At 36.5% G+C, this 23,782-nt stretch overlaps 1 long non-coding RNA gene across 15 annotated transcripts in view; it reads left to right on the forward strand.

The window, feature by feature from the left end:
- LOC136165534 (uncharacterized) overlaps window positions 1-12,925 on the forward strand; it is a 1,046,218-nt gene extending 1,033,293 nt beyond the window's left edge. For 6 of the 15 annotated variants that reach the window (XR_010662555.1, XR_010662561.1, XR_010662556.1 and 3 more), the window contains exon 8: window positions 11,641-12,922. This is a non-coding gene — a long non-coding RNA (uncharacterized lncRNA). Of the gene's footprint in view, window positions 1-11,640 lie in introns of all 15 variants that reach the window. The other 9 variants (XR_010662557.1, XR_010662554.1, XR_010662560.1 and 6 more) reach the window with 4 other exon arrangements.
- Window positions 12,926-23,782: the final 10,857 nt, after the last annotated feature.

The raw sequence follows: 23,782 nt of genomic DNA on the forward strand, positions 1-23,782 counted from the left end.
TGAAGGCAACAGCAGTGCATGAGAATCCAGGTCCCTATCCTCATGAAATTTATGTTCTAGTTTGGGAATGATAATGAGGGAGACAAAATTAAATAAACAGATAGATGCCTAGAGCCTTTTAGATGTTAAATGTTTTGAGGAGAAAACAGTGTATATGATAGAAGGTTTAAGGAGAGTACCAGTGTTGATTTGATGGCGATGGAAGATCTCTTTGAAGATGTGACATTTATGCCAAAGCTGAACGATAACAGTGGAGCAGTCATTTGAAGATTTGGGAGCAGAGTTCTCGAACTGAAAGACAGACAGTGCAAAGGCATTAGAGAGAGGAAAGAACGGGGGAGGTGGGGGAAGAGGGTGGGAATGGAAGCAGGAGGTAGGTTATACAGTCTTGTAAGCAGAGGTAAGGGATTTGAAATTTATTCTAATTTAATTTCGAAGCCTGAGAATTGTTGTTTAGTCGATAAGTTGTGTTTGACTTTGCAACCCCATAGACTGTAGCCCATCAGGCTCCTCTGTCTGTGGGATTTCCCAGGCAAGGCTACTGAAGTGGCTTGCCATTTCCTTCTCCAGGGCATCTTCCCCACACAGGGATCAAACCTGCATCTCCTACATTGGCAGGCGAGTTCTTTACTACTGAGCCACCAGGGAAGCCCCGCATTTACGGGTTCATGTGATTACATTGGGCCCACTCAGGGCCACCCTCCCCCTCCTTTATTGAGAGTGTACTATACAACCAGCACAGTACTAGGCACTGATGTGTATTGCTGAGCAAGCAAAGATTTTAATCCAAAAGCCACATACAAACAAGACGGAAGTGACCTCCATTCTCAAGGAAAGTCCATGTCAAAATGTCCAGGACCATAGTGCTCTGGAATTGGCCTACTTGAATCATAGGAGTTTGACTGTGGTTGTAAGAGTTATTCCTTACAAGTTACAAGGTAACTTTCTCATGTCTCTCAGTTCAGCTCAGTTCAGTCACTCGGTCGTGTCTGACTCTGTGCGACCCCATGAACTGCAGCACACCAGGCCTTCCTGTCCATCCCCAAATCCCAGAGTCCATCCAAACCCATGTCCATCGAGTTGGTGATGCCATCCAACCATCTCATCCTCCATCGTCCCCTTCTCCTCCTGCCCTCAGTCTTTCCCAACATCAGGGTCTTTTCAAATGAGTCAGCTCTTCACATCAGGTGGCCAAAGTATTGGAGTTTCAGCTTCAGCATCAGTCCTTCCAATGAACACCCAGGACTGATCTCCTTTAGGATGGACTGGTTGGATCTCCTTGCAGTCCAAGGGACTCTCGAGTCTCCTCCAGTACCACAGTTCAAAAGCATCAATTCTTCGGTGCCCAGCTTGCTTTATAGTCCAACTCTCACATCCGTACATGACCACTGGAAAAACCATAGCCTTGACTAGACGGACCTTTGTTGACAAAGTAATGTCTCTGCTTTTTAATATGCTGTATAGGTTGGTCATAACTTTCCTCCCAAGGAGTGAGCGTCTTTCAATTTCATGGCTGCCATCACCATCTGCAGTGACTTTGGAGCCCAGAAAAATAAAGTCAGCCACTGTTTCCTCATCTGTTTGTCATGATGTGATGGGACCGGATGCCATGATCTTCGTTTTCTGAATGTTGAGCTTTAAGCCAGCCTTTTCACTCTCCTCTATTTCACTTTCATCAAGAGACTCTTTAGTTCTTCTTCACTTTCTGTCATAAGGGTGGTATCATCTGCATATCTGAGGTTATTGATATTTCTCCCGGCAGTCTTGATTCCAGCTTGTGCTTCCTCCAGCCCAGCATTTCTCATGATGTACTCTGCACATAAGTTAAATAAGCAGGGTGACAATGTACAGCTTTGACATACTCCTTTTCCTATTTGGAACCAGTCTGTTGTTCCATGTCCAGTTCATTTTTTGTTTGTTTGTTGTTTTTTGGTTTTTTCCATGTCCAGTTCTAACTGTTGCTTCCTGACCTGCATACAGGTTTCTCAACAGGCAGGTCAGGTGGTCTGGTATTCCCGTCTCTTTCAGAATTTTCCTGTTTGTTGTGATCCACACAGTCAAAGGCTTTGGCAAGTCAACAAAGCAGAAATAGATGTTTTTCTGGGGCTCTCTTGCTTTTTCGGTGATCCAGCAGATGTTGGCAATTTGATCTCTGGTTCCTCTGCCTTTTCTAAAACCAGCTTGAACATCTGGAAGTTCACGGTTCACGTATTGCTGAAGCCTGGCTTGGAGAATTTTGAGCATTACTTTACTAGCGTGTGAGATGAGTGCAATTGTGTGGTCGTTTGAGCATTCTTTGGCATTGCCTTTCTTTGGGGTTGGAATGAAAACTGACCTTTTCCAGTCCTGTGGCCACTGCTGAGTTTTCCAAATTTGCTGGCATACTGAGTGCTGCACTTTGACAGCAAGCATCATCTCTTAGGATTTGGAACAGCTCAACTGGAATTCCATCACCTCCACTAGCTTTGTTCATAGTGAGACTTCCTCAGGCCCATTTGACTTCGGACTCCAGGATGTCTGGCTCTAGGTGAGTGATCACACCATCGTGATTATGTGGGTTATGAAGATCTTTTTTCTCATGTCACTACATGGTTCTTTATTGCATCCATACTGGTCTTAACTAAAGCAGATATTTTCAATGCCAGCATTGGATAAATGTCAGCCAAACAGAGCCAAAACAAACTTTGCCATTGTTCTGAGCTTTAGGGCAAGGGTCACAGTGCTCTGGGGCTCATCTTCCCCATGTAAGCTCATTCTTTAGAGTGTGTTCCTTCTTTAGGGTTGCAGCTACCATATGGCATGCAGAGAAAGTGCCAAACGAGTGACAGTGAATCTTGTCTCCTTTTTTTTAAAGTCTGCTAATTAATAACTTTAGTTACATCTGCCAAGTCCTTCTTACCATGTAATATAGCGTATTCACTATGGTAACACCAGGGCATACATGTTTGACGTCTTTAATATCATATAAGAGCAGTGAAGCAGAATTAACTCTGACAGAGTTAATTTTTGAGTCATTCCAGTTTTTAAATTTCTTTTACCTTTACTTATATGCCTACCTTCAAGGATTACCTTGATAGTGACGCCTGATAGATTAGCCATACTCCATAAGACAACCCGAAACTGTTTATCTTTAGTTTTAGTTATTTAACTAACTGAACATAAAAATGTGGAAATGCCTCTTGCATTTAAAGAGATTTTGTTCTAGATATCTTCCAGAGAAAGCTGTGGTTACTCATTGATAAAAAGTTGTGGGTCAAGAGAATTTATTGATACTGTCTAAGCTGTTTGAGATTTTTTGTTTTCACTTATTCTGATTATTTAAGAAATGGATTCACTCAATAAATGCTTATTGAGCAGCGCTAGGTGCTAGGATGATAATAACTGAACACGTAACTTCTTTTGGTAATTAATTAATTTATTTCAATTGGAAGCTAATTACTTTACAGTGTTGTAGTGGGTTTTGCAGCACATTGACATGAATCAGTCATGGGTGTACATGTGTCCCCCATCCTGAACCCCCCTCCCACCTCCCTCCCCATCCCATCCCTCTGGGTCATCCCAGTGCACCAGCCCTGAGCACCGTGCCTCATGCATCAAGCCTGTCCGGGTGATCTGTTTCACATATGATAATATACATGTTTCAATGCTATTCTCTCAAATCATCCCACCCTCGCCTTCTCCCCCAGAGTCCAAAAGTCTGTTCTTCACACATGTGTCTCTTTGGCTGTCTCGCATATAGATAGGGTCATCGTTACCGTCTTTCTAAATTCCATGTATATGCGTTAGTACACTGTATTGGTGTTTTTCTATCTTCACTCTGTATAAATAGGCTCCAGTTTCATCCACCTCATTAGAACTGATTCAAATGCATTCTTTTTAATGGCTGAGTAACATTCCACTGTATATATGTACCACAGCTTTCTTATCCGTTCGTCTGCCGATGGACATCTAGGTTGCTTCCATGTCCTGGCTATTGTAAACAGTGCTGCGATGAACATTGGAGTACATATGTCTCCTTCAATTCTGGTTTCCTTGGTGTGTATGCCTAGCAGTGGGATTGCTCGGTCGTATGGCAGTTCTATTTCCAGTTTTTTAAGGAATCTCCACACTGTTCTCCACGGTGGCTGTACTAGTTTGCATTCCCACCAACAGTGAAAAGACAGCCTTCAGAATGAGAGAAAATAATAGCAAACAAAGCAACTCGCAAAGAATTAATCTCAAAAACATACAAGCAACTCCTGCAGCTCAGTTCCAGAACAATAAAAGACCCAATCAATAAATGGGCCAAAGAACTAAACAGACATTTCTCCAAAGAAGACATACAGATGGCTAACAGACACATGAAAAGATGCTCAACATCACTCATTATCAGAGAAATGCAAATCAAAACCACAATGAGGTACCATGTCACGCTAGTCAGAATGGGTGCTATCCAAGAGTCTGCAGGCAATAAGTGCTGGAGAGAGTGTGGAGGAAAGGGAACCCTCTTACACTGTTGGTGGGAATGCAAACTGAACACGTAACTTTTTAGGAATCATGAGACTCTGAAGGAGAAACAAGCTGCTCTGGGAGATAACACAGTCATCGTTTAGTAACTGTGAGTGGTTGGTTCTGAGACCTTGGAGGATATCAAAACCCAGAGATGCTCAAGTCCCTTTTATTAATATAAAACAGTATAGTATTTACATATAGTCTACATATATCCCTCCCATTATACTTTAAGTCGTCTCTAGGTTTGTTATAATAACCTTGTAAGTGCTATGTAAGTAGTTGCCAGGCTGCTTGGCAAATGCAAGTTTTGTCTTTTGGAACTTTCCCCAGATCTTTTCTGTATATTTTTGACCCGTGGCTGGTTGAATCCACAGTGGTTGAATGGAGAACCCAAGGATACAGAGCACCTACTGTACGTATATCTAGGTAGGTGGTCTAGCATGATCTGCTCATGAGGATTTGACCAACACTGGCTTGCCACTTCACTGTGGGTGGACCTGAATTAACCTTGAAATTTCTCTGAGCCTCAGTTTTCTATGTATGTGAATAGTAATCTTTAATTGGAGTTCCTGTGCCCTTTTGCAGTAGCACTAGCAATTTTGAATTAATTTGTATTAAGAAAGGCTCCCCCACAATTTATATATGTACCTGAATCTGCCTTTGGCTCCCTTACTTTTCTTCTCCTTCAAATGTGATGATTTCAAATTGTGTCCAAACTAGAGGTACTTAACTTTTGGAGGAAAAAATACAGAAATAATGTGTGTTAGTTGGTAGAAGTGTTATAAAATTTAGAAAAATCACGATTTTTATCATTTCTACACCCAGGGAAGACCCTTGACATTTTAGTGATCTTTCAGTCTTCTCTGTGCACATACATAGTTCATTTAAAAAAAGACAAGGCTAGTTGGCTAGATAGTATCATATTACAAATACAGTATGTATTTAACTTTAATTCATAATTATTATGATCACTGTAATTTAATAAATTTATATAATTATTAGATTATATAAATTATACAACTATCATAATTTAACAAAATATTTATAATATATGTTATCTAGTTATAAATATTTGTGTATTAATAATTTGATAATTCTGCATTTTCACTTAATGCCACATGAATTACATAATACAATTGTATCTAATTATCTTCTATGACATAATTTAATTTTGTTAAGGTTGGAATGATGCATTTCTCAAATGTTTGGTAGAAGGTGTTTATAAAGCCATTTGAATCTGGTATTTTTGTGTGTGTTGGACAGAGGAAAGGGGAAACATTTAAACTCCTCTAGCTTTCAGTAGTTGTAGAACTATTAAGATTATCTATTTCTTTCTTGAGTCAATTCCCCCCACCTTTAAACTGTGTTCACTTTATATATTTGGGATCTTGTCTGTCTCTAATATTCAATCTTTTAAAGAAACTAACCTTTTGCTCTGATCTTCAAACTTTACAAAAACGTACACAATGAAAAGGAAGGCATCTTCTCAGCAGAGCTGAGACCTTTCCAGAGGCAGTCAGTGTACTTTTTCTCAATGACATTTTTATCTTTTTACAACCCTTTTATTTTTTACTAAAACAGGATGAACAGTATGAGACGTAGTGATCTATACTCTCTTGTTTTCTCTCTTCTTTTTGTTTGTTTGTACATCAACCTCATTTTTAATGCCAGTGTAATATTCCACTTCATGGATGTATCCTGTTTAATTAAAAGTAGTTATGCTTTTTTCCCAGTAAAAACCTGTCCCATTTGTTTGATATAACCTAAGAACTTGATTTATTAACCCTATTGTAGTAATAGACATAATCATTTCAGAGGTCCAACAAGCCTTCCATGTGCCTTACCCTTTCACAAATAAGTTGAAATTAAAATGTTCGTTGCTCTATAATAGCCTCCTTGGAAGAGGGTATGTTCCATTTAAGTATTTTTAATTACAAACACAACTCTCTTCTGTAATTTAAATGCCATGTGATGTTGTTAGCACTTGAACCCCTGTTTCTTCTATAACTTACCCTAATGTGCAGTTTGAGAGATAGGTGCCGTCTTATGCTTCCTCATGGCTGCCCTGCTGCCCTTGCCACTTATTTATTTATTTATTTTTCATTTATTTTTATTAGTTGGAGGCTAATTACTTTACAGTATTGTAGTGGGTTTTGTCATACATTGACATGAATCAGCCATGGATACACATGTGTTCCCCATCTCGATCCCCCCTCCCACCTCCCTCTCCACCCGATCCCTCTGGGTCTTCCCAGTGCACCAGCCCCGAGCACTTGTCTCATGCATGCAACCTGGGCTGGTGATCTCTTTCACCATAGATAATATACATGTGTCGATGCTGTTCTCTCGAAACATCCCACCCTCGCCTTCTCCCACAGAGTCCAAAAGTCTGTTCTGTACATCTGTGTCTCTTTTTCTGTTTTGCGTATAGGGTTATCATTACCATCTTTCTAAATTCCATATATATGTGTTAGTATGCTGCAATGTTCTTTATCTCTCTGTCTTACTTCATTCTGTATAATGGGCTCCAATTTCATCCATCTCATTAGAACTGATTCAAATGAATTCTTTTTAATGGCTGAGTAATATTCCATGGTGTATATGGACCACAGCTTCCTTATCCGTTCGTCTGCTGATGGGCATCTAGGTTGCTTCCATGTCCTGGCTATTATAAACAGTGCTGCGATGAACATTGGGGTGCACGTGTCTCTTTCAGATCTGGTTTCCTCGGTGTGTATGCCCAGAAGTGGGATTGCTGGGTCATATGCTTGCCGCTTATTTCAAGTTCATCTTCTTACATGTCTTTGAGATGCTACCTTTACTATGACTAACTTTTCATATACTTCTGGAATTTAAAAAAATGTGTTCCCTTGGTTGATCTGCCAGTATCCTAGCTTTTTAAAGTCTTTTTATTTTTAAATGACTTTGTACTTATAAAAGAGAAAAATAAGAGAGTTCCTATGTACCCTTCAGTTAGTTTCTCCTAATGTTAACATCTTATATATCCATAGTATAATGATAAGAGCTAAGAAATTAGCTTACTGATACAGTACATTTGACTTCGTACTCTTTTACTTATAATGGCTTTGCAGCAATTATTTAATATGTCATAGGAATACTCTTGCTCTTCCCTTCATATTTTCCCTTTTTTTTGCTTGTTTTTTCTTTCCAGTTGTCTAGCTGTAGCAAACAAAATAAAAAAAAAATTTATATAGTATTTATTTGGGGACCATGTAAAATTAACTCAGGGAGAAAGGACATCATTATGCTACTGAATCTTTAGTACAGAAACAAGATATGTCTTTCCATTTGTTGAAATCTACCTTTGTGTCTCTCAGAAGTGTTCCATAGTTTTTCTCATACATGTTTTGAACTCTTTATTCAGTTTATGCCTGTTTTTTTAAAATTATAGATAAGATCTTTTCTTTCATTTTATCGTTTATCTGGTTTCTCTTTGTACATATAAAGGAAAGATTTCTTTATGTTTTGTACTTGACTAAACTACTAGATTATCTTGTTGTAGTAATATTTAGTTGGTTCTTTTGGATATTCTAGTTATTTAATTGTACCCCTACCAGTAGTATTCCTTTCTAATTTCATTCTCTGTGTTGACTGATAAAAATGAGTAACAGTGGTAAAAATGGGGCTTTCCCTGACTTTAGTAATATAGTATATCTAGTATTTCCTCATCGGGTGGTGCTGGCTTATTGTGGGTCTGAAATATATTGTGTTTAAAAAGTGTGCTTTTATATCCAGTATTTTCAATAAGAATGGGCATTGAGTTTTTAAGGCGTCTTTTCATCACCTTCGGCATGATAATATTTTTCTTCTATGTAGCTCTATTAATGTGTTGGGTGATATCAGTTTTACAACAGTGACTTTTGTTGTAAATTTTAGATTTTCCATCTCTTGCGGTTAGTTTTTATCAAAGTAGTTTGTATCAAAAGTACACTTTCTAGTAAATTATCTATTTCATTTGGTTTTCAAGTTTGCTTACATAGACTTGAGCAAAGTAGTCTTCTATGATTCTTTTGGTTTCTTTTTGCATTGATATTTTCTTTTTTTTTTTTTTTTCATTACCATCTGATAGTACTGACAAATACATCTTTTTTAAAATTCATTAAACCAAATGAATAAAAGCAGTTTAACTAATTTTTTTAAAATCCCAAACTTCTTAATTTATAATAAAGAATCTTTCAGATTTAATTCTAATTGTGTATCCCTTACCTACCTAAACTTTTCTGCCTCCTTGCGTTAATATCTTAGGGTCCTTGTAGATTTGTTTCTAGTGACCATTTGGATAAAAGTCTAGATAACAGTCCTTTTATAAAACTCTCTTCTCCCCTACCCTGCTCTTAAGGGGTGAGAATCCTTTTAGTGCACACCCTGTCTCCCTGGTGACTCAGAAAGAATCCAATGCTGGAGACCTGAGTTCTGTCCCTGGATCAGGAACATCCATTGAAAAAGAGATTGACTCCCTTCTCCAGTATGCTTGCCTAGAGAATTCCGTCGACAGAGGAGCCTGGCGTGCTCCAATCCATGGCGCTCAAAGAGTTGGACAGGACTGAGCAGCTAACCCTTTCGCTTACTGAGAAGCATGTTTTAAAGATTCAAAGATTTTTCCCATTTCATCAGATAAATTTTGAGGTTTTTTTTTTTTTTTAAATGATGCTGGGTGAGTTGCATTTACGATATATTTGGTATGAAATTCTTGTGATTGTTTAAAAGGCTTTCTAAAACAAATTTATGATTTTTTAAATTTTGCATTAAGCAATTTTGACTTAGGTATGGCGGCAACATATTAAAAGGACATAAGGCAAAGTATTACCTCGAAACATCGTATTTTTCTCATAAAATTATATGAGAACATCCTGTTTTCTAAAGCAGAAATGACTTAAATGTTTTGATTCTGGAGGGAGAGAGAAAAAAAATAATGGTATGTTTTAATTGTCCACCTAAAGGGTTGAATTCTTTTTTGTTCCAGTAAAAAGCACTTTTAGTAGTCTCTTGCTCATTTTGTCCATCTGGCTCTTTTTGTGATTGTATGTGGTTATAGCCTCTGTGTCTAAACATAATTCCAGTAATTTTCTCTTTCCCTGTATTATTACTTTTCCTCTTATTTATACTATTTTAGTGGAAAATTGCCTGTTAGGATTTTGTTTGGAGTGAGGAATTTTAGGTCTTATGTTACTAAATGCTGTCAGATTCCCACCTTTGTCACATGATTTTTAATGTACTGCCTCTTTGTAGGTAGAGCTGCTTCTTAGTGGTATGGTATAAAATAGATAGGGCTTCCCAGGTGGCTCAGTAGTAGAGAAACCGCTTGCCAGCACAGGAGACTGGGGTTCAATCCCTGGGTCAGGAAGATGCCCTGGAGGAGGAAATGACAACCCACACCAGTATTTTTGCCTGGATCATCCCATGGACAGAGGAGCCTGATCGGCTGCAGTCCATGGAGTTGCAAAGAGTCAAACCCAACTGAGCATGCATGCACACAAAACAGATAAGTGATCCCACCTATGAATTTCTCCTTTGTTTCTCATGTACCTTCTCAGTCCTTTTTCAAAAGAGTGAATTACTTCTTCACCTCTTGTCGATTGGTCAGAGGACTAAGGCTTTTAACAGTAGATTAACTTTAGGTCTTACTAAGGAAGTTACATAGTAAGTGTATTTTCATGATATAACTTACACAGGACTTTTATTTTTAGACCATCCTTTTGTTTCTCAATTCTAACAATATCCCTGCAAATTATATTAGAAAAGGTAGTAAATGTCCATTTTACGAATGGTGAAATGAGTTAAAATTCAGGGGCAAAGGTGAAGGCACGACCAAGACTGAAACTGAGACCCGGATCCCCAAATACTAGTCTAGCGCTCACTCTTTTCAGTCATGAAGGTTTTTGAGGGTGATCCCCACCACCCAGGACTCTTGTTTCCTTCCAGATTTATTGTCCCTAGCTGTTGGAGAACAGACGGAGACCTGTGTCACTTGATTTCCCTTGTTAGGGTATCCCTTCCAGTTGCTGAACTACAATATTGTCATGACTAGCCAGTGTTGTAATTTGTCTGCCTTATTTCGTATAGTGGATTTTTACTGCAGAAACACTTTTTTTATGTCCAGATCTATTAAGTATTGCTTGAGTACAGACTCTTATACTTTTTAACTCTTAAGAGATAGGTAGAATTTTATTCCATAGAAATTAAACTACAAAGAGGATCTGGGTCTTTGGAACTTCGGTAGTCTGAACATAATTTCTAACATTCTCTAATTCTTCAGGCCAAGGACCTCTTATTACCTGACTATCATCTGTATCTTTCTTTTCTCCCCTTTTCTTTCATGGTAATGTAATTAATAGCAAGGCTGTGCTTCGCTTCTCTTTGACAGTCTCTACTCCTAAAATCATCTGTTTTCTTCAAGTGTCTTTCAGCCTCAATGTGAGCACAGTGGGTCCTGTGATACGTATGCCATAACATGGCCTATTGTATTCATCCTTTTGGATAAATGTAATATAATTTATATTAGCAGTTTTTATCATCTTTCTTTCCAAAAGAGTTGAAGTCTCAATCCAATCCTCTCCCTTGTGTCTGTTTTGTTTAATGACCGCCTTTTTAATGAGGCCTTTTTGGAACTTCATATTTCCCCATGGATAATGTTTAAGACTAGCCTTTTATCAAATGAAAAGTGGTAGACTGCAATACCTAATCTCATTAATCCATTTGGGCTATAAAATTATGTGACTGTTGGGCAAAATCCAGAAATAAATTAATATGACCAATATAAATATATTTCTTATCAATAACTGCATTTCCCAAATCTTGTCTGTAAGACCATTTAAAATATCTCTGAAACCTCAAAAAAATTCTAACCTGATAGAAATCTTACCCACCTGTGAAAAGGCAGGTGTTTTTCAAACACTACTGACGTTCTCTTCTATGTTAACTCTTATTTGTCTTTCATTAAACCCCGGTATTTCGGCTTCTCAGAAAGGCCCTGCCACTCACACAGTGTTGTTTTGGTACTGAAACTGCTACATTAACACAGTTCTTGTTAAATGTCTCTGAGGTTTTATTTCTTTATCCCTTTCTTTGTAACAAGCAGCCACTCTATTTTTTCAGTAGTGAATTTCAAAATCCTTTTTAACCTTACAGGTCCAGGGGTAGCCAAGGATGGCTGCAGCTTCCTATGATCAGTTGTTAAAGCAAGTTGAGGCCCTGAAGATGGAGAACTCAAATCTTTGACAAGAGCTAGAAGATAATTTCAATCATCTTACAAAACTGGAAACTGAGGCATCTAATATGAAGGTATCAAGACTGTGACTTTAAATTGTAGTTTATCCATTTTTATTCCATGTTTCTTCCTGTAAACTTTGGGTTAGACACTTCACTTACTTAGAAGTGCATTTTTTAAGTTAAGCAGTAATCTGTAAACTCTTTCTCGCAAAAGTTAACATTGATATTTTCAGTCCAGATGTTTTTAATTCATCCAGCAAATCATATAAAGAAAATGATTATAAAACCACAGTGACTAAGTAGTTAGTCCTTAGTTATTTTTAAGCTTAAAAATGAGAGACCAACTTTACCATCACTATAGTGAGGCTGAGCATTCTATGTAATTCACAGAAACTAGCCTCACAGCTGCCAAATTTATCTTAAGGATTAAAACAAAGCATAGTCATCATCCCCAACCCCCTCAGATCTTGTCATCACTTAAGTGCTGCAGTGATAGATCGTCAAGAAATTTGGGGTGACCTAATGAGAAGAGTCCCGAAGTGAAGATTAGTACCTGATTCTATTTCTGGTTTTGCCATAAGCTGAGCTACAGACTGTCGGGTGCCCTTCTGGAATTAAATTGCTTTATTTGAAAAAGTAGTCATTGCACTAACAGAAGATGTCCACGACACTCAAGCCCTGAAATTGGTTTGCTGTATAGCATTGCAAAGCTGTGATAACCTCCATGAAAAGTTATAAAATATTCAGTGTTCACTGGGAAAATATGTTCTTATTTCAAAATAATTGCAGTCAAAACTTTAACTGTTTTAATTTCCAGTTAGGCAGATTTTCCTCTCACTGAATTTAATAGAACTGGAGGTCATCAACAAAACTGTTACCTCCTTCTCTTTTAAAAAAATCCTTCTTGCTACGTGTTTTTTCTGCGCCTTGGCCATTTTACCATCTGGGTTTCTGACCCTCTTCTTCCTGTCTGCTTACTACTCTTATTCCTTATTCATTTATTATTCTCTTCTATTTCTTTTTCCATGCATTTTGAGGTCTCTCTTATTCTTCAAGCTTCTGTGTATTACTGAACTATTGAGCTGCTCCTCTTTTGCCTTTTTATTCACTATCAAAGCAGTTTAGCCTTTTACTCATTTGAACCTTTCTTTCTTTTTCTCTCTCTCTTTCTCTTCTATGCATAAATCTTTTCTACTGTGTTGCCTATTTCTGTGGCAGTAGCAGTGACAGATCTCCAAGATACTGATCTCAGATCCTTCATAAAGAAATATTTTTTTCTATAGACTATAAAGAAGCATTTTTTTTTTTCTCACTGCAAACCATGAAAACAGCTGTGAATCAATTACCTACTAGGTTAAAAAAGCGTAGCTTGATATTTTAACACTGATCAGCATAATGTATCTAAAATTATTGTTCATGACACGTGGTTTTAAAAGTTTAAAGATACAAAATTTAAATTCCCCAGCAAGACTAATGGTTTATCTGCTTCAGAAGTATATTTTGTAGAGAATTCTTCCTAGCATACCTATCTGAATGTCTCTTGTGCAGAATTCTGAGTCCCTTTTTCAAGTTTTTTATTTTTATAAACTACTTGAGCAAATTGAAACTTCATTTTGGTGAAACATTTTAACATACCTTTAGATCTATCTCCATGGATGGAAATGCTGAAATGTGGAATGTCTCTCAGAGTAACACTATAAGGCAGATCCTTAAATTTCTGCAATGGAATACCAGGTTGGCCTCTTAGGAATGAGGTCATGAATATACATCATGAATATTAGTATTTAAGATATGTCTGAATTCAACCATGAATTGATTACTGCTCAGTGAGTGTTTTTACAGACATCCTTGCAAAGCCATCCACATATTTCCTCAGGATTTAGTGTATGGTATCATAGCAGTTATGCCCTTATACTGAAGTTATTTATGTATCTCCTTTCAAGAAGCTTTTTGAAAAAAAAGAAGCAGCAGCAGCTTTATAGTACTAACAGGAAACCATGCTCTGTTTATTTTGTCTTAAAATACTGATGTGTGAATGAAGACACTTGGAAACATTGGAACTTACTACATTGGATTAAAGTTAATCCGAAACAATGGTTATTTTTCAAAAAAATAACTTTTTAGACTTTGTAATACATCATATGATCTTGTATTATGTTTGCTGATCGTTCCTGTGTAATGTGTCCACCCTGTGGATGGCAAGGTGTGTCTCTTTCAACTACATTATTTCAGGATTTCTGAAATTTATACAGTAGTGCCATCTAGTGGCAAAAGAGAATACTGCTTTGTTATTGATTACATGTCATTGATAGTATAAAAATATTCTGTGTGTGTGTGACAGTCAGGGAAATATGTGTACAGCAGTTAAGGAAATGTGAGCATTGACTGTATTTGAGAATATTAAGAAAATGTTTATTTTGTAGTTCTAATGATGGCATTGTGGTTGTGTTTAGGAAGAATCCCTTTTTAAATATACATGTAGAATTTTTTTAGAGAAGAAACAGTATGATGACTGAGATTTGTTTTTCAAATAAATTTGGGTTGAGGGGGAATGGACGAAGTGGTTATAAGCATAGATGAAAGAAGCCCATGAGTTGATAATGTTTGAACTAACATGAGGATACATAGGAGTTCATTACATTATTCTCTACATTTATGGATATACTTGATGCTTCTGTGATTAAAATAAACTGCAGATTTTGTGGGATTTAGAATAAGAATGCAGCAATTATAGCTAAACTTAAGGGAAATTATATAGTATACTTCTTACTCCAGGGCAGGAAGTCAATGTGATTTACTTTAAAATGCTGAGCATCGCAGCATGATAAATATGGTGAAAAATTAAGTTAGTTGCACGGTCGTATCCGACTCTCTGTGACTCCATGGACTGCACCTGTCCCGCTCCTCTGTCCATGGAATTCTTCAGGCAGGAGGACTGGATTGGTTGCCATTTTCTTCTCCAAAATATGGTGAAGTATGAAGCATTTAAATTGAAAGATGGCATGGTGTAGAAAAATATATCTAGGTAAAATATTAACCAACCATTTATATCTCTTGTATTTTAGCAAAATGAAGTATTTATAAATTGTTTTAACTATAAAACCATGTATATGGAGAGTATCTTGTATTTTCAGAGTGTAAGAAAAAAATGAGAAGTAAAAATTCAAATTGGCACAGTTCATAATTTATTTTGAAGATTTAATTACCAAGTATACTTTTATCTAGTAATAAAAAATATCAGTAACTGTGACATAGTGAGGAAAACAGAAGTGGATCAAGTTGAAAACTCCCTTGAAATGACACAGTTACTCATTCATATTTTCTATTCACTTATATGACCACAGTATATTTGTCTGTAATAATTAATTCTCTCATGTTTCTAAAATCTTAACTTTTTAAAAATAAAGTTTGATTATATGATTAATTTTTTAAAACCAAACTTCCAGAATTTATAAATACAAAAGAATATTCTCTCCTTTAAAATTACATATTTATTTTAAAAACTGTCATTTCTCAAAACATTTTTTGAAATATTTTGTTTGTTTGGAATTGCTTTGTAGTTGTGCTGCATCTTTTAAAAACCTCTTTGAAATTAAGGACTTCTTTTTAGGCTGTATTAAGTATGCAACCCCAAGCAATTGATCAGTCCTACCGCAGCAATTAGAAAACACTGGATAAAAACAAAAACCATTCTTTTAAGGACATTGGAGAACTGTGAAATCATCAAGAACTATACTAACTAAAATTCCTAAGAGGAAAGAGTCCTTTCTAGATGAGCTGAGATCACCAGTAATTTTCTTCCCCAGGGGTATTTACTGATTCTGTAACACACCGATAATTAATCATTGGCACAGGCATTGAGACTCCACTGGAGGAAGGAAACCGTTGGGCAAAGACGTGGACATGTGCAAAGCATTGACATTTAGCAGGGCTCCAAGTGTATGACTAGTGTCTCACATTCTCTCCAAATGCATGGGGTGTTAGCTGAGTCTTGTTGGGGGGAAGATGCCCGGGAGGGCTAGGAAGCAGATCATTAAGAGGCAGTGTCCTGCTAAAGCAGGTCTCAGCCTCAGTGTAAGAGAAGAGATACATTCAGAGAACTCAGCAAACCAAATCAGATGTGAAAGCGAAAGTCGTTCAGTCATGTCCAACCCTTTGCAACCCCATGGACTATCCAGTCCATGGAATTCTCCAGGCCAGAATACTGGAGTGGGTAACCTTTCCCTTCTCCAGGGGATCTTCCCAACCCAGGGATCGAACCCAGGTCTCCCACATTGCAGGCAGATTCTTCACCAACTGAGCTATTAGGGAATCTCATATGAATTTCACTTAAACTGCATCTGCAACCCATTTTCAGTTATTGGTTGAAGGAAATCAGACCCCAGTGGTGGAAAGGGCAAACTCTGTAAGGGAAACTCTAATCTCAAGTCTTTCCTGCTCTTGTATGTATAATGACTGGCATACGGTTAAAAGTTACAAGAAATACAAAGAAATAGGAAAATGACTGATAACCAACAGAACAAATAGTTAATAGAAGCAAATCCCAAGATGATCCACATGTTGTAAGCAAGTAACAGTCAAGGATTTTAACATAATTATTTTAAATGTTTTGATAAAAATGATGGATTAAGTGGATAAAGAGTCAGAAAATCTCAACAGAGAATTGGAACCTATAATTAAGAAGACTCAAACTTAAACCTTGCTGGTAGGAGTATAAAATGGCACAAACACTTTGAAAAACCACTCAGCAGTTTCTTTTAATCACTGTGACTCAGGGTTTAAACCTCCAGATATATATTCAAGAGAAGTGAGTACGTGTGTCCACCTGGAGATAAGTGCAAGAACGTACATAGTAGCATTCTTCACAATAGCCTCCAAACTGGCAACAACCCAAATGCCCATCAAAAGGATAAGGGATGTATCAGTGGAGATCTATTCATACAGTGGACAACTACACAGTATTAAATAACTGATACATACAACAGCATGGATGAGTGTCATAGAGATTTTGATGAGCAAAAACCACGAGACACAAAAGGCTGTATACTGTATAATTTCATTTATATGCAATTCACAAGGAGGCCAACTAACTGATAACAAAAATCAGAGTACTGATTACTTCTGGAGAATGAATACTGATTGATAAGGGGCAAAAGGGAACCTTCTGTGATACTGGAAATGTTTTGTGTCTTCCCTGGGTGGCACTTACATGGATACTTGGATTATATAAGAAATTTAAGATTGGCGTGCTTTTCACATGTATGTTCTGTCTCAGTAAAACAGAAAAGAAATGAGCTTAATTTTTATTATGGAATAGACACAAACTGTTCACAAGAAAATAGTAATGTAGTCATGCTGGGTGGTGTCATCTTGAGACAAAGTAACTGGATCTATAAATTAACTGCGTATTTTTGAGATTCATAACTCAGAATTTACAAGAATAATTTAAGAGAACACATTGGAATAAGTAGCTTTTCCAAGATAGATGCTTTGAAATTTTAATTTTCTAAACTTTATAAATTTCCATAATTTTATTTACTTTATGGTTATTGCTTTTATCAATAGACTTCTAGCCATATGCACAGAAACTTAAAACTTACAAGTTATGTATATTCACTCTCTTTAAAATTTAGGAAATACAGACAGAAAGAGATCAAGCTCACCCATTTAAAAACATTTTTTTAATGTTGGTAACCTTTGATAATGTGTATATTTTTCTCTCTGCATTTTATGCAAGCATGCATTCAATGGGATCATATTTTGCAGCATGCTTTTTAATTTAATATAGCTATCATTTCATGTCATTAAGTATTTTATAGTATTTTCACAGATGTATAATATGCCGTTGTTCGGCTAATGCCATAAATTTATTTAATCCTTTATTGTTGTACATCGCCTTTTCATTTCTGTTGTTGGTGTTATTTTAATTTTTCCTTCTTTTTAATATGTTTTTTAAAAACCAATAATGTGCCATTAATTTTCAAAAATTAAGTATATGTCCTATGACATATATACTATGACATATAATTTTCAAAAATTAAGTATATGTCCTATGACATATACAGGGATTTCTTTTAATTGTTGCTTTTGAATTCTTAAATGCTTGTACTTTTTCTGAAAACAGTATTTGTTTTGATAATATCTGTTGTTTTAAAATGAGGAAACCAAAACCAAAAATTGCTTGTAATCCCAACTTCTATAGAATACTCACTGTTAACACCTTGATGATAGGCTGTAGAGAAGGATCATCTATAAAGAAAGACCTGATCAGAGCTGTGCTTTAAAAGTCTTATTAATCTGTTAGTTCTATGCAAGGTAGGACCATTTAGGAGATTATTTTAGTAGTTTTGGTGGGGTCAATAGTCAGGATAATGACATAAAAATAGAGAAGAGATGGCTAATAAGAGATATTAAGCCTAGAATGCATACCACTGATAGTTCCTTGAGAAAGGTAGCTGTTGAATTGTGAGCCTGCGAATTGTAAGAAATAGGATAAGATTAAAAGATCTTTGAATTACAAGCTGCAGTGGATGGAAGGAGACCCAGGATCCTGAAAACTGCAGGTAGTTTTCAGTGGTAATTCTCAAACTTTGTGGAAGAGAATTGTGTCCTGATGTTTATAGTAATCTACATTCATTCAAGAAAGACATCCCTGTGCAAATTTATTTCCTATCCCACAGTTGTGATACACTGACACAATTTCTGACTATAAATAACAGTCACCTCCACGTTCCCACATCTACTTATCTAAGCCTTTTAACTTCCAACATGGTCTTTATTTGAAGGTCAGATCATTAAGGTCACAGGCTATTTCTTATTGTTAACATAGGAATTCTTTTCTTAATGCTTCTAATGTCACTATCAAGGTAAACCACTGACATAGTCTTTACTATATTTACTCTTTTTGACAGATTTTCTTTTCAATCTATTTATGGATCCTTTTTCACATAGAGGAACACTGCCCATAGCTATAGGATTGTAACTGTTCAAATACATTGTTTTGCATTTGGAATCCTACTTGGCCAGCAAAGATTTTGCTGTGAACTAGAGTGGGATGCCTCAGAATATGTAAAATGTAAAAATATGTATAAATTATTGTTAAGGAATATACAGAAAAACTAGTAGAAAGTGAAAGTTTTTGACCTCCTCTGACAAAAATTTGTTGAGAGAAGGCTTTAGATGGGAAAGGAAGCAATGGACCAAAAGTCAGGAGACAGCATACAGTCACTTAACTGCTGAGTATAAATCAATGTAGTAGAATGTATATAAATTTAGTATATAACTGCTTGGTATTTATTGGGGTGTTAAATGTGTTAATTTGCTGTCTTTCATGGCCATGTTGGTACAAGCTTAGTTTTTCTGTCTTCAGCAAATCTTTTGAGTCTCAGTTGGTCTGTCTGAAAAATGAGAGTAATCCACCTTGTTATGTTATTTCAGAAGTTACAAATATCTTAACTATTCCGTGTATACTGTATGGAGACTATTTGTAATCACCATCACCACAAAGTATCACTGTTGTTGTTGGGCTGTAATTTATTATTTATAATTAGTAATAGGTAATATATGTAAAGTACTTTGCATTTTATATGTTTTCAGATAGATCTGAAATAACTTTTTTCCCCCAGCAGACCTAAATGCCAAGAAAGTTAGAATCATATCTTCAAAAAGTCATTTAGAATTTCGTCATATTGAGATACTGTGTTCTTTTTTACAGGAAGTACTTAAACAACTACAAGGAAGTATTGAAGATGAAGCTATGGCTTCTTCTGGACAGATTGATTTATTAGAGCGTCTTAAAGGTAAATTTTTAAAAAGTGTTTTAAAGTAATTTTTTTAAGCTCCAGTTGTCAGCTTTAGGTGTGTGTGTCCAAATACAGCTTCTCTTGATTAGAATGTTGGTGTTGGATTTTCTTAGCCTCATGCATTAGGATGTAATTTTTAAAGTACAAATACGTAAAAAGTCTATTTGCTTGTCATTTTTTCAGTTATAACATTTAACTGCCTTTAAATAAACTATTTTAGATACCTTTCTTGACAATTTTCAGCTCTTTCTAAAACGCATTGCTCTTTTGCCAGTCATTAAGTAGGCCTTTATTAAGCTTTATGCTATAGACTGGACCCATTGCTTCATTTGAAGGAGTCAGTGCCCTTCTTTGTTCCATTCAGAATAGAAGTGCTTTATCTTTGCACTTATATACACACAACACTGATTTTAAGCCATTTTAAATAGAATTTTAAAAGAATGTCTTTCTTGTTTTATCACTTAAAAATTCAAATGTCAAATCAGTAAGTTTTAATTGTAATTGAAGATGGGCAGAGAAATTACTTTTGGATCCCCAAATATATTATTACTTAGTAGGAATCTAAGAAAGCACATTCTGTCTAATTTTTCTTTAACATACTTTTTCCCCACCAGACTGACTCAAGCTATCTTGGAGGGAAAGTTTAGCTATTCTGTTCATAAATAATTGTTCATTCACTCATATACATTTGTGGCTTTCTCTGATAGAAATCTATAGTTGCAGGCCTCTAAACCAAAAGGTGAACACTTTTTATTTTTTAATGACCCAATATTTGTGTATATTGCAAGATGGTCACCACCACAAATGTACCCTTTTATAAGTGCTTTGACCTGGTGTTTTTTTTTTTTTTTTTTTTTCCAGGACGTTTCTGTTTTAGAACCAGTAGTCAGTGAATTTTTCTGGTCATCAGCATTTGAGATAAGGATTTCTTCTGTCCCTGTATAGATCTGCTGCTCAATAACTGCAATAATTTAGTACTCCTGCATACTTTATGTGATATATATATAATGTATTTCAATTATAAAATGGTTTAAAATTTGAGGGCTAAATGTGAACCTAAGGTTTCATTATTAAAAGATAATATAATACATTAGCAATATTTTAGATCACTTAAAGCAGTTGTTTTATAAAAACTTGTCTGTATTTTATTTAGAACTTAACTTAGATAGCAGTAATTTCCCTGGAGTGAAACTACGGTCCAAAAATGTCCCTCCATTCTTACGGAAGCCGAGAAGGATCTGTATCTAGTCGCTCAGGAGAGTGCAGTCCCGTTCCTATGGGTTCATTTCCATGAAGAGGGTTTGTAAATGGAAGCAGAGAAAATACCGGTTATTTAGAAGAACTTGAAAAAGAGAGGTAACATTTCTTCATTAAGTAGTAAACTTTTATGCTCCAATTTTTGCTAGATTTTGTCGTTTTGTGGCAATACAGAATAGGAGTTATGAAGCGTGTGTTGGAGGATCACAAGCAGCACTTAGAGAGCATTTTCCATTCATTGTCTCAGAGTGATGAATTACTGGGCGTCCTTACCTTACACCTGAAAACGTGAAGGAGGCAGCTTCTTGGGACTCCAGTGCTCAGATGCTCTGTACAGTGAATAATGTACGAATAGTATGCATAATCACAGTGGCTAAAATATGTAATGCGTTTTGATTGACTTTTTGGCTATCTTTTCAAATGAATTAAATGACTACCAGATTCAGTATAAGGTGACTGGTTTCCATTATTAAAGACCTATTTCAAGGAGTCACAAATGAAGCAGTTTATCAGTTTTGGTTTCTTAAAAAAATGTTGCCTGATAGAGAATCAGTTCTCCTTTCTAAGAGCTAGTGTGTTAATTCTTTTCTTCTTGAAGTTAAAATCATCACACTACAAGTATCAGAATATATAGTTACCAAGCACTTGGTCAAGTATTTTTGTACGTCCTATGAGATTATAAATTCCTTTTGCATGATTAATACCATATTATATTGATATTCCTAAAAGTTCTATTAGACTTTCAAGAAATACTCAAATGTATAAATGTTAATTTGCATAAATGCTCTGGGATCTTGGTCAAGTCTTTAAATTTTTGTGTCATTTCCTTCTGTAAAATAGGAATATGGTTCTACCTTGTGGAGTTATGAACAATGGATATTAACATATGGAAAATACCCAGCATATCTCATTGAGAGTCAAAAGACCTTTTACTACTTTCTCTCTGGTTTTAGATGTGTACATCTCTAAAAATAACAATAATCATGGGCCAGAAATAGTGTTAAGCTTTCTTTAATCTCTTGAGTTTCAGTGAATCTCTGTTTCATATCTTGAACCAGGACTCTTTCTGAGAGTCTAGGAAACAGTGTCCTGAAAAACCAGAAGCTAATTGGAGTGTACATTCTTCCATCGCTTTGTCCCCTTTGAACTCTGTCAAGAGGCATGTGAGCATGCCAGTTTTCCTAAGAACTTACTTTGCTTTATGTGATAAAGGCCTAATTTTATTCACAAAGAGTGTGTGTGTATGTAGTTGTCAATACCCTGTGTCCTCCTGGCTCCCACTGTTGTTTGAAGGTAGATTTAGCCCTTGTTTATGGGACAAAATCTGTGTTTTGCTCTTGTACTTGAATGATAGTTTGGCTAGGTCTAGGCTCAAACTCATTTTCCTTCTTTATAATCAGTGTCACTGATGAGAAATTGCATATCAGTCTTAATTCACGTTCCTTTGCAGGAAGTCATTTTTCTGAAGTTTTTAGAGTACCTTGATATGTGTTTTCTTGATTCATCATACTGGATACTACTCACTGTGCCCTTTTGATCTGGAAATTTATTTTCTTCAACTTTTGAAAATTCTGTTATTTCTTTGATGATTTTACCCCCTCTGTTTTTCTGTTCTTTCTTTCTAGACATCCCTTAAGTCAGAGAACTATCTCTGTATCTTTTTTTCCTTGTTCTCTGTATTACCTATAGATACAGTAAGTTTAAGTGACGTAAGTGTTAGAAAACACTCAAGCCAGAACTCAAGCCCAGATGCACACCCTTTTTTTTTTTCTTAATTTATTTTTGTTTTTGACTGTGTTGGGTATTCCTTGCTGCACAGGTGCTTTCTCTAGTTGCAGAGAATGGGGTCTTGTTCTGCCACACGGGCTCTAGGGAGCACAGGCTTCAGTGGTTGTGACGCGTGGGCTTAGTTACCCTCTGGGCATGTGGGATCTTCCAGGACCAGGGGTCAGACCTGAGTCCCTGCGCTGGCAGGAGGATTCTTAACCGCTCTGCAGCCAGGGAAGCTCCATGACCTTTTTGAACCTCAGTTTTCCAGTTAAAAGATGTTGTGAGGATGAAATTAGATATTTTTTAAAAACTCCTTAGTACTCTTGTCTGATACACCCAAATAGTTATTGTCACATTAGCCAGTAATACTTTTTAACAAATATTTAAATGCCTGATACATGTGCCATGTTCTTCTAGATGATCCTGAGTTAGCTAGAGGACTAAGAAGACATGAAATTTATGTCAGATGAGTTTATTTATCTTCCTTGGTTCTTGTCTCATTGCAGCAAAAATTTGGAGCAATGGACCAAAAGGTATAGAACATCAGGCAAGTTACAGCTCAGTTCAGCTCAAGCGGACAGACCTTTTATTAGTAAGATACTCCCAAAGGAGCCCTCCTCATCTTCCCTGTGGATCCCTCTTGGTCCTCTTTGATGTGTCCAGTCTCCTCCTTTTGGACATGCCTGGTGCAGAGTAGGGCTTGTACCCGCCACCAATCAATGAGAGGAATGCAAATGGTCAAACATTCAAGGCCGATTGACAGTTTCAAGTTATATAACAGCAGGCTGTGTTGTTTATGCCTTCCCATGTGTCTTCGCCTAATGCCATCTTATAATTAGATGTAGAATATTCATGAGCCCTTAATGGTCCCCTAACTGCCTAAAGTTACTTGGAGAAGTCCAAGTGTGGTTTTCTGTCCACTGTGTGCCCAGGGCCCATGTGTTGAAAAGTCTCTGTGGTTATTTTGTAGCATCTGTGAGCTCTCATGGGTGTGTCTGGGATGGAGGTCAGAGATCAGTTTGCATCCCTTTCAGCCAGGCCTCCCCTTGTTTATGTCTAACTTCCTAGCTAACATTTACATTTTAAAGAAGACTGTTGACAGTCACTAAATACGCCTTCAATATGCTAAACAACAAAGACCCACCAGCTTCTGAGTCTGTGCCTTGTTTCAGTTTTGAGCCTTAAATACAGTGATTTGAGTTATAAGATCAGTTCCTATCAGTTAGCCACTT

This window comes from Muntiacus reevesi, chromosome 3, assembly GCF_963930625.1.
Source record: "Muntiacus reevesi chromosome 3, mMunRee1.1, whole genome shotgun sequence".
Lineage (NCBI taxonomy): Eukaryota > Metazoa > Chordata > Mammalia > Artiodactyla > Cervidae > Muntiacus > Muntiacus reevesi.